General features: G+C 38.0%; 1 non-coding gene across 1 annotated transcript; it reads right to left on the bottom strand.

Annotated features, from left to right (window-relative positions):
- Window positions 1-7,243: 7,243 nt before the first annotated feature.
- On the bottom strand, window positions 7,244-7,350 carry LOC120074871. Its single transcript, XR_005481149.1, has one exon. It is a non-coding gene; the product is annotated as a small nucleolar RNA R71 (small nucleolar RNA).
- Window positions 7,351-11,236: the final 3,886 nt, after the last annotated feature.

The raw sequence follows: 11,236 nt of genomic DNA on the forward strand, positions 1-11,236 counted from the left end.
AAGTTCTTAAGGAGAGAAGAATATGACATCCCAAATTTTCAAGTAAATTTAAAATAATTTTCTCAATTTTCTTGTTGTACTTGGGAATTTTGAGGCTAAAATTGAATTAATTGTTAAGATAATTCAATTGTAGATTAGGAAAAAAAATTTGGAATTTTGAAGTTTGAATTTTGGTGAGATTGAGATTTTAAGTAGAAAAGGACGAAGAAAATGAAAGTAAATTGTATTAGGAAAGTAAAAGTTAGGGTTTTTAAATATATTTATTTATATGGGAGTTAAACCATTTAAGTCATCTAAGCCATCCAAGCTACACAAAGCCTTGGGTACTTCATCTTTTTCCTTTCTCCCCTACAACCCACATTTTTCCTTGTCGCTTCTCACTCTCACATACATGCAACCAGATCCACATATTGGCTGCCAGTTGCACGTCGACCTCCATCGATCGTCGTCGAGCATTCGCCGACCATTGTGCCATCGCCATTCACTTCCACAGGTCGCCATTGGTCGCTTGAGTCCATTGCCTCTTGTTAGAGTTTAGTTGGGTAAGATTTTGAAAGTTCTGTTGGATTTTTTTGTATGGGTCTTTAATTGCCATTGAGTTTTGATTAATTTAATGGACACCCATGATATTGTGAAGGTTGGAACAGAATTTTAGAATGGCAAGAACCACTATCCAGCAGCATAAAGACCGAATGGATGCTTCTTGGTTAGTTTTTGTTTTAGGATCTTCTAAGATTTTGCTTGTCAAAGCATAATTTGCCTTAGTATTGTTTAATCCTTGTTAGATAAGGAATCACCTTCCAGGTAAATTTTTCATTGGGTCGTTTGATTAAAGTTTTGAAGTGGTTTTGGATTAAACCACCTGTTGGATAGGTGATTTGGAATAAAATTTTTTTTTTTTTTTTTTTTTTTTTTTTAAATGTGTGTGTTGGAATTGGGCACTAAAGTTTGAAACTAAAGTTGTTTATATTTTCTGATTAGGAGCCACGATTCAATATTTTCTAAACCAAAAGGAAGGTTTTTTTTGCTAATCATTTGGGCATAATATCGAGGTAAGTAATCTTACTACTGAAACCATCTTTAAGCCAGGCATCCTAGGTAAGATGATTATTTTAAGTTAAATAAGTCTTTGAGGCATGCTATGAAATTGTTGGAATGTTTTGCTATGCTTCATGAATAAAAGGATTGTTATGAGCATGTTGAAACCTATGAACTATGATAATTAAACTATGACATTGGATCCATTAGTTGTATATCAGGTACGATTGTTATGAGAAGGTTGAAACTTATGAGCTATGATGATATACCAATTGATTGAATATCATTTGCTAGAAAAGTTAGTGACAATTAAATATGATTGATTGTGTTCCTATAGGATCACTACCTATGACTGATTGTCTTCCTACAAGATCACTATCTATGATTGATCATGTTCCTGCGCGTCTCTACTTATGACTGATTACAAGATCACTACCTATGATTGATTGTGTTCCTACAGGATTAATACCTATGACTGATTGTGTTCCTACGAGATCATTACCTATGACTATTTTTGTTCCTACAGGATCACTACCTGTGACTGATTGTGCTCCTACGGGATCACTACCTATGACTGGTTGTGTTCCTTCAAATTCATTATCTATGCTTATGTTATGCTATGTATATTTACGCCTATGATAGAAAGAGTTAAATTGATCACTTAGATGGTCATCCATTATAAGACAAAGTATACATGTCTCACTAGCACATTTGCATTTAATGGACAAAAATGTATAGCCTGACCCCAGTAGTGGGTCACTTACTGAGTATTTTTATACTCGTCCTTTCTTATGTCATGTTTTCAGGTGAAGACAAAGAATGTACCAGGTGCATGGTGAGGAGATCCGTTGAAGGTGCCATATGGGAATAACGCTTCCGATCAGTGTCAAGCTTTTAAAAGATTTTGAATGTGTTTTCATTTAGAACGATTGAGTTTAGAAATTTGACATTTAAATGTTTGATTTTTATTAAAGTTTTTTAAGGATCCTAAACCAAATCTTATTTTTGTTATTTATATATTTAGAAAATTATTATTTTACATTAATATTTTCAGCTTATTTTTAATTTAAAAATTGCACGAATGATGTAATGACCCAGTTAGAGATCTCAAAAAGTTAGGTCATTACATTGATAATTACAAATCTACAAACACCTGCAAACCAAAAATATATAATTACACATCTTCATGAGATGTTGATTCCAAATATTAGCAAGTAACGATAACATAATGTCAACTCATACACTCTGTTTAATAGGTAACAAATAAGAGTATCAATAATCTTGCTTACCTAGCACCACAGTGTAATAAGTGTGAAAGATCAAGTATCCAAACAATTTTTAGACATCAACCCTCTCCCTCACCAGAAAACTACTAGGGATGATGCCCTAAAGTCTCGTGTCCTGTAGTTTGTAAACACATTTTTGTATGAACGCTTGGGATGTATAACATATGATATTCACTACTTATCTTTGAACATTCAATGTTTTATTTGCTCTACCACAAACCAATAAACTAAAATTCTTGGTTGTCGTTATGTAACTTAAGCATGTATGTGGTGACATACAAGTGGATCATGTCTTAAGTGGTAGCCAAAATGGTCTGTAGCATATAGATATATGAGGGAAACCTTATACTGGTAACGCTACAGATGCAGCCCGCTATGAATAGTTACAAGTGTTGTAACTTGCTACAGATGGTTTGATCCTGATCATTCGTATGGGGACACTCGAGCAGGGGTGTCCTATAAAAAGAGTTTTTATAAGACCTGACCACGAAGTGTTAACGTCTCGTTATATAACATCATGACAGAAACTCCACTTCACTAGGATAACCATAGGTAACATGACCTCAATCCTGAGTGAGTTGGGAACTCCTGTCTTTGAGGGCAGTCCTTTTATTTGCATGAGTGTGAGTGGCCAAATCGTCAACTCAAACATAACACTTTAGGGATACGTCTGATTTGCGAGCTGGGAACTCAGCTACAAAAGATGGAATTCACTTTTTCTCCGAAGAAGGGATAAGTAGATAGATTGCTCCCTTAAGGGCTGATCCTTGAACGATGTGGCACCACACACCTTTTCATGGCCTGAGAGGTGTACACACGTATTAGAACTATGTTGTACTGTTCATTAGAGGGATCCATGGTACTTAAGAAGTTAGATGAAACTACAACGAAAAATGGTAAATTGGCCCAGTTGTACTTACGAGCATCTATGAAGGGTTATCGTATTGTTGATTGGTTATATCTGATGGACACAGAAATATATCTGTGGTAAAGAGATTTTAGTTGTTGGTCTTTAGTGGAATGTCTGGAAGTTAACAGATGGTAGATAGATCTTCTTGCTAAAGAGTTTAGTCAGCTATTCACGTACCGTTGGAGCTTCGAGCCATAGGTCCATAAGGTCCCTTTGGTAGCTCAATGGATTCAAATTGAGAATAGGTTTTTGGGTCAGTTTGAAATGTTCAAATTGACAAGAGGGAGTTCAATTATATATAATATGATTAAAATGGTTAATTATATTTGATAAGATTGACTTTATGTATGAGACACATTAATTAGAGGAAAATGGATATAAATATGATTTATATCTAATGGAGGAGAAAACATAATGGCTGATATATGATATTAAACTATAGGTTAATGCATATAATATGATTATATTTATTAATTTTAATTCGACAATTATAGGATAATTGGCCGTCTTCTTTATAATTGTGCATTAGTGGGAAGTCCCATTCGGTTTTCGTAACTGAAGAATAAAATGAAAATTGTTTACATTTTGCAAAGATCATGGTTATTTGCTCAAGAGTAGTGTGCTGCATATCACTTAGTAAATTGCAAGACTATACGATAGCTCGCTTTTACTACCCGATCGTATACACGCGTGCGCCATCGTCCTAAACGATCGCTTTTATACTACTCTCCTAAGTATGCCTAAATGATGAATGATGCGCTCATAAGACAAGGTAATCACATAAAACATGGTTGACATAAGAATATTCCTATCCCTAAGAACACTGCTTACTTTGCTTAATGCGTTCAACTATTTACCCTTTCGGGCAGTTAGTTGCTGCTAATTCTACTCATAGCCAAGCAATGCATCCGCTTATAGACAAGCGTTGCTACAACTTCACACTAGGCAAATAGGATTTTCTCACAACACTCACGCAACGCACACCTCTCGGTGGTTTGCTACATGCTGCATATGTCTATGCCGCATGATTAAGTATGCGATACTCTAGTAGTCTTACTTAGTTGTTCAATGAAAGTAAAGGATGATAAGAAGAGATAATTGAAGATGGAATCAAAGGAAATATAGAAATGCATTGATCACAAAATATATTAATCTCTTAAGCCACAATGTAATACAATACAAAGATAGAAGAGAAATGGAGGGCCAGATGGAAGCAATGTCTTGCTTCCATCAGATGTGTGTCAAGGTTGCCGATGGTGCCATGGATGGGTGGTGAAGTAGTCTCTCTCTAGATCTAACTCCAACGAAGGCTCTGGTCGTCACTCAGAATGGTTGAAGGGATGAAGAACTCTCAAGAATATCTCCTTACGCTTTCATATGGATCATAAGGATCTGCCCTTCAGGCAGGGGACCTTGGATAATTTGAGGTTGTGCTCTAAGGCTTCTTTTTATAGAGCTTGATCGCCGACAGCATTAATGGACCTGCTCTGAATCTGACACTCGCGGCGTGATGGTTTTTTTCTGAATCTCTGCCACTCGCGACATCTTGTTGATAATCCTAATGTATGCGTTCATGCCAGCATTCCACCAACCTTGCGATTGCCCTTCTATTATGGTTATTACTCTGTAGCTGCAATCTTCCTACAATGATCACATTCACTCGATAGTTGTAACACCCATACAACTGACGTATGCGATCACCACATGCGATCGTCTTTACGATAGCCTGGTGATAACGAGCAGAAATGTACATTATTACAATACTAAGTTATTAAACAATGCAAGTTTGTATTGATAAAATATATGTGATTGCATCCAAAAAGCATTAAGTTCATGACATTGTGGTCGCATGCGTTCATCGCATGAAAATAGTTAACTTTTGTATTCTTATTCAGAATATGCGTTAACGCAAGGCGGAAAATGTGATGACAAGAAATCAATGGTCGAACGCAGCGTTACCGCATGGCTTTGCGGTGATTTGTGCTCGCAAACATTTGCTCAAAAAGGATTTCCGCATAGAGTTGATGCAACTTGATGGGCGCATCTGGGTGAAAAGCATAATAAATCATGATGGGACAGAAAGCTGATGACGGTCGAGTCCGAATTAAGTTGACAAGACACTAACGAACTACTGTAGCATGTACACTCAGCTTTTCGGTGACAAATATTCGGCACATCAGACAGAGAATTAATGTCATCCCATCAGTAAAATCATGAGAGAGAAGATACCTTTTACCCCGAAGCTCTATAAATACTGAAGGCAACCTTCAGTAAAGGAGTTTGGATAGTTAAAGAATTTTCCCTTAGATAGAATAGCCTTGTTCTTAGTTTTTGTTTTATTTAAGGCGGAAACAAGAGAAGCGAGATTATGTCGAGAGATCGTTCCGGTGAACTTGGAAGAGTGCCAGAAGTGTCGAGATCAGAGAGAGGGCCAACTCTTACTGAAGCAGGAATATCTTTTGAACAGAATAGAGTTAACAGTGTAAAAGCCTTGGGAAGCAAGGGATTGCTACCAGGCTCTCTATCCTTATCTTCCATTGTCATTTTGTACTTAAACTTATCTATAGAAATGGAATTTACTTCTTTATATCTATTAACTCTCTGTTTATTATGCATGAGTAGCTAAATCTATCGAATGGGTTGAGAAGCACCTAGCTAGCATAACTGGGGATCTTCATTTTTTGCGATTATCTTGTATTATATATGCATCATTCGTCCATTAGAGATACTCGATAGGGTAGTCTAAGGAATAGAATCTAGACTTGGAAAAGTCAGGTTAGAATCTAGGCTCGGGAGAGTCAGATTAGAACGCATAATCAAGAGATAGGAGCTTAGGAATAAGCACTGTTTGCTATTAATGCATCGCATGCATCCTAGAGATAGGTTATGATTGTGTGCGTCACCTTGTCGTTGTGTACATCTTGCATCACTGCATAGGCAAAAAATAGAGACTTAGAAATAAGCTTTATGGACATTATCGCATTCATCACATGCGTCCTAGAACTAGGAGCACGACATTTTCATTGAAAAATGATTTGCTATCGCATGAGTGTAGCATGATCGAATAGTTTGATGCATTCTCGGGAAAACCTAGCTAAAGACCTTCTCAACCCATTCCTCTGCATACTCATTGTATCTACCGCATAATCAATCTTTTCTCAAATCCGCCGCATACTTTTTATACCGTAAACAACAACCCAAAAACAACTCTTTGATTGATTGGTTATCGCAAAGTCTTCTTAGAAATTATCACCGCATATCGTTTTCCCTAGTCCCTGAGTTCAACCCTGGACTTACCAGGAAACTCAGTGGGATTTGTACTTGGATTCCGCTGAGAAAACTTGTTACTTAACGCATTTCCATCATCACATTTCATTCCATAATTTCAACACATAAAATAACGCATCAAGTTTTTGGCGCTGTTGCCAGGGACTTTGGCAATTCAGTGTGCTAACGGTGATTTTTCTGATTTCTTTGCAGCTCTCAATCTCTGGCGAATTTCAACTCGGAGATTGAGAGGACGTTCCGACGAAGATTGAGAGACAGCCACCAACAACAACAACCAGATAAAGACGATATGGCGGAGCAGCCTGGAAACAAAACACCGAACGAAAACAATGTCATGGAGAATCCAATCCTATGGCAAACGATCGCAATAGGCCCATTCGGGACTATGCATCCCCTTACGATTTCTCTCCAGGAATCATGAGGCCTGCCCTTGATGGATCCCGATTCGAAATGAAACTAGTGATGCTGTAGATGATCCCGACTGCAAGATAGTTCGGAGGAAGGCGTGGCGAGGACCCGCACGGACACCTTCGGAGCTCCATAGAAATCTGCAACACTTTTGTGTTCCCAAATATCTCCATCGAGGAAGTTCGTTGTTCCCATTTTCCTTATGTGATCAAGCAAGAAAATGGGCGTATTCTCTTAAACCGGGAGAGATAACTTTGTGGGAACAAGTGATAGAGAATTTATGAAGAAATATTTCCCACCAACCGAGAATGCCAGGAGAAGGAAACTAATAACTAATTTTGAACAAGAAACTAATGAATCGCTCAGTGATGCTTGGGCGAGGTTTAAGAGACTGGTAAGAGACTGTCCACATAACGGCTTACCAGATTACTTGCAAATTTTTTACCAAGGACTAAACCCTGCTTTACAGACTGCTGCCAATGCGACAGCAGCTGGTGGTCTGTTTGACAAAATTTATGAGGAGGCCAAAAATATCCTTGATCGCATTTCAAAAAATCATAAGGACTGGAGAGAAAGCGATCAAAGATTAAGAATTAAAGATAAAGACGTGAACGACAGGGTCATCGCATCCCTGCAAAACCAAATGATTGCAATGATGAGTTTGATACAAGGCATCGCAATTAATGACACAGGAGCGAAAAAATGGCAGGTCAACGCAATTGCTCAAACGACCGCAAGTTGTGTCATCAATGGAGACGCTCATATGATGGAAGAATGCCCAGGAAATCCGCAGTCAGTGTGCTTCATAAAGAATAATCCCTATTCCGATACATACAACCCCGGGTGGAGAAACCACCCAAATTTCGCGTGGAAAAATCAACAACAAAGCTTTCAACCAGTGGAGAACAAAGAAGGGCCACCGAAATTTTTCCCGCGAACCAACAGTCCAACGCATAACCAAGCCAGCAGTTCGGAGACACTACAATCTTCGTCCTTAGAGAGCTTATTGAAGCAGTACATTAAGAAGAACGAATCAGTGCTTTAGAATCAAGCAACGTCCATCCGAAATCTCAAAATTCAGCTGGGCCAAATTGTGGGCGAGCTCAAAAATAAACCGCAAGGAGCTTTGTCGAGCTCAACTGAGCTTCATCGTAACACTGGGGGTACAGGGAAGGAAAAATGTTTAGCAGTCTTCTTTCTAAGCGACAAAATGACTGCGGAAGTAGGGGAGGAATCCATCATGACCAACTTGAATGCAGTAATAACCAATGACCCNGTAATAACCAATGACCCATTGACTTATAATTCAGAAAAGCCCGAGAAGATGAACCCCGAAGTTGCGTCCACCCTCAAGCCTTCAGAACATGAGACAAAAGAAGTCTAGCTACCACCAGTCCTGCAAAGATTGAAAGAGAAACAAAATGATGAAGACGAGATCATAACAGTGGAAGTAATGCAAAATGCTATGATCCCACCAAAAATGTGCGACCCAGGAATGTTCACGATACTGTGCTCCATTGGAGGGGTCTACAGTGGCCAAACACTATGCGATCTTGGGGCGAGTATAAACGTAATGTCGCTATCAATCTTCAAACGATTGAAATTGGCACACTCACGCCTACGACAGAGACTCTCCTACTTACGATAGATCCCGAATACATCCCGAGAGAGAGTTGAAAGATGTCGCAATCTCAATTGATAAATTCATCTTGCCAAAAGACTTCATCATTTTAGATAATAAAGCAGACGAAGATGCGCCCATCATATTCGGATGACCATCCCTCTCGACCGGTCACGCTCAAATTGATGTACACAAGGGGGAAATCACAATGAACATCAATAGGGAAAAGCTCCGGATTAAGGCAGTCAAGATTCCGGAAGATCAAGAAAAGAAGAAAAAGCCACCATGGATGTGAAAAGCCCAGCTTGGAATAAGCAGCCCCTGAGTTACTATGTGACTCAACCTCATTAGGGACACAATTCTTTTGAATATCCTTTTGAATTTTTTTATGTTCATGAACTTTCATCACCTTGTCAATTATCTATTATCGCATAGCTGTTTATTGCTTAAAAAAAAAAAGAAAAAAAGTGAGAAAAATTTTGTTAACTTCTTTTTATATATTATTTGACCCTCTCAATGTTTTGTTCTCGAAACGACCAAGGTACACGATTGCAGAGGTGCTACACGAAGACGTAACTACTTTATTTTGTCACTGCATTGCAGAGAAAGAAAATCGTTGCAAAGTAGGATGCTGATAACTTATAGAAATAAAAGTTATTTATACTGTTTTATTTAGATATTGCGGCTAAAAGAAAGAAAAGTTTCTTCGATGGTATAGAAATTGGCTAAGAAATGCGAAAATTATAAATTGGCATCAATATACCCATTAACACCATTGCAATGGGAGAATAGAATGCTTAAGCTTTTATTTTGCAGGAAATTAGTCATCGCATGCGTTCATGACTCAAAGATAAAATAAACAACGCATCTACGTCTCATTACGCCCATCAGTTGACAACGAAGAGATGATCAACGCAATGACGGCACATGCGACAATCGATCAAGAGCTTAGCGATCAAAGCAAATTTCAACCGCATGCGGTAATAAAAAATAACACCGCATGCGGTGATTGATCGAAGATGTAAAGAACAACACATTTGCGGAGGATTCTGACAAGTGTATAGCTTTCAGTTATGCATTTCTGACGGGTTGATTGCGTAACAGAAGGAATATTTACTCCGCCATTTCAGGAACTACCATAACCATACAGTGGGGACCACAAAGTAAAAGAGCCAAGATTCGCCTATAAATAGCTTCTGCAAATTCACTGAAAAATATACTCGAATACATAGAGACGTGCATATACTGATTCTCAGAGAGAGACTGGTCTAAAGCGATTATCCAAAGCAGTTCTGAACGAAAAACGAGACAAGACCGATAGATGAGTCTCCGAGCAGAGAATCCTTCTTATCCCCATAGCTGAAGCTCTGTGCGAAGGTCAATTCTACTGGGAAAACAAGCCTGAGAGGGAAACTTTCCTCTCCACTACTTCCACACGCCGACAAGCATAACCTCGGTTCAGGATCTGTGTCAAGACGTTGACACTCTTTCTGTATTCGTTTCTAATCTCTATTTCATCGTCTATATTCATCTTCTCTACTCTTTCATTCACAACATGTATCAGACGCTTAATCTTAGTATTAAATGTTATGATCATTACCCTTATCATCTCTCTGTCTATTTCCGTTCATCCATAATCCATTTTCTTCATGATGTTTTCCTAATCCCCTGGGTAATTAGCAAGAATTAAGCAAGTAAATTAATTTTTGTTAAGGAAATAATTAAGTTTAGCTAAAGCATGCTTGACGGCATCTTCACCTGTGAGAGCAGAAGTGAAGATGTTATTCCGCCTATCGAGAGAAGGTTGGAAGAATGCGTTATATAAAGCGAGAAGTACTTCCAGAGATGGAAGCAAGCTTGCGTTCATCATATTCATCCTTGTTTCACCATAGAGATATGGAAACGTGGCCGATCACCGAGAGATGTACGCCAAAGGAAAGAGGAACCTTAGTTGCATCTTTAACGCAATTCGCAAACTTGCATTGCTTTTACTATTTTCTCTTCCTCTTTCTGATTCATTCATAAAGACTTGTCATCGCATACATCGAATCTTTGTACAACTTCACAGTCAGTCTCGACCTCAGTATCATGTATCATGTATCTTATATCTTGTATTATATTAGTTTAGGATTTTATTTTATTAACACAACTTTATTTTATCAACGCAATTTTATTACATCGCAATTTATATTCCTGTGTAAACCCAATTCTTTATTCATTGTTAAACCGGTCGCATGTATCACAAAAGTAGCGCATTAATGAAAACAATTCCTGTGTTCGACCTCGGATTATAATGCATTAACGAAAATCCGAGAAACTTGTGTTGGAATTATACTTGGTTTCAGCGCAAGGAAACTTGTGACACATACTACTACATCGCATACTACAAGCATATCATTAACAATGTATATATTTAGATGTAGTATCGCATAAAATTATCTATCATCATAGTGCATGCATAATAAGGAATCTAATTTTTACCGTTATAGATGCATCAACAAACAATGCGGGCAACAGCACAAATTTGGGGGTTGTATTCTTCCTTGACTTTATTCCAAATTCTGCAATATCGCATCGCATTTTAATTTTGAAAATTTTATCACCGCATCCTCTTTGGTTACCGCAATCATTTAATATCGATAAATTTAGTAAGTCACCGCATGCTTTCTCTTTGCCAATTATGAC

Source organism: Benincasa hispida, chromosome 3 (genome assembly GCF_009727055.1).
Source record: "Benincasa hispida cultivar B227 chromosome 3, ASM972705v1, whole genome shotgun sequence".
Taxonomy (NCBI): domain Eukaryota; kingdom Viridiplantae; phylum Streptophyta; class Magnoliopsida; order Cucurbitales; family Cucurbitaceae; genus Benincasa; species Benincasa hispida.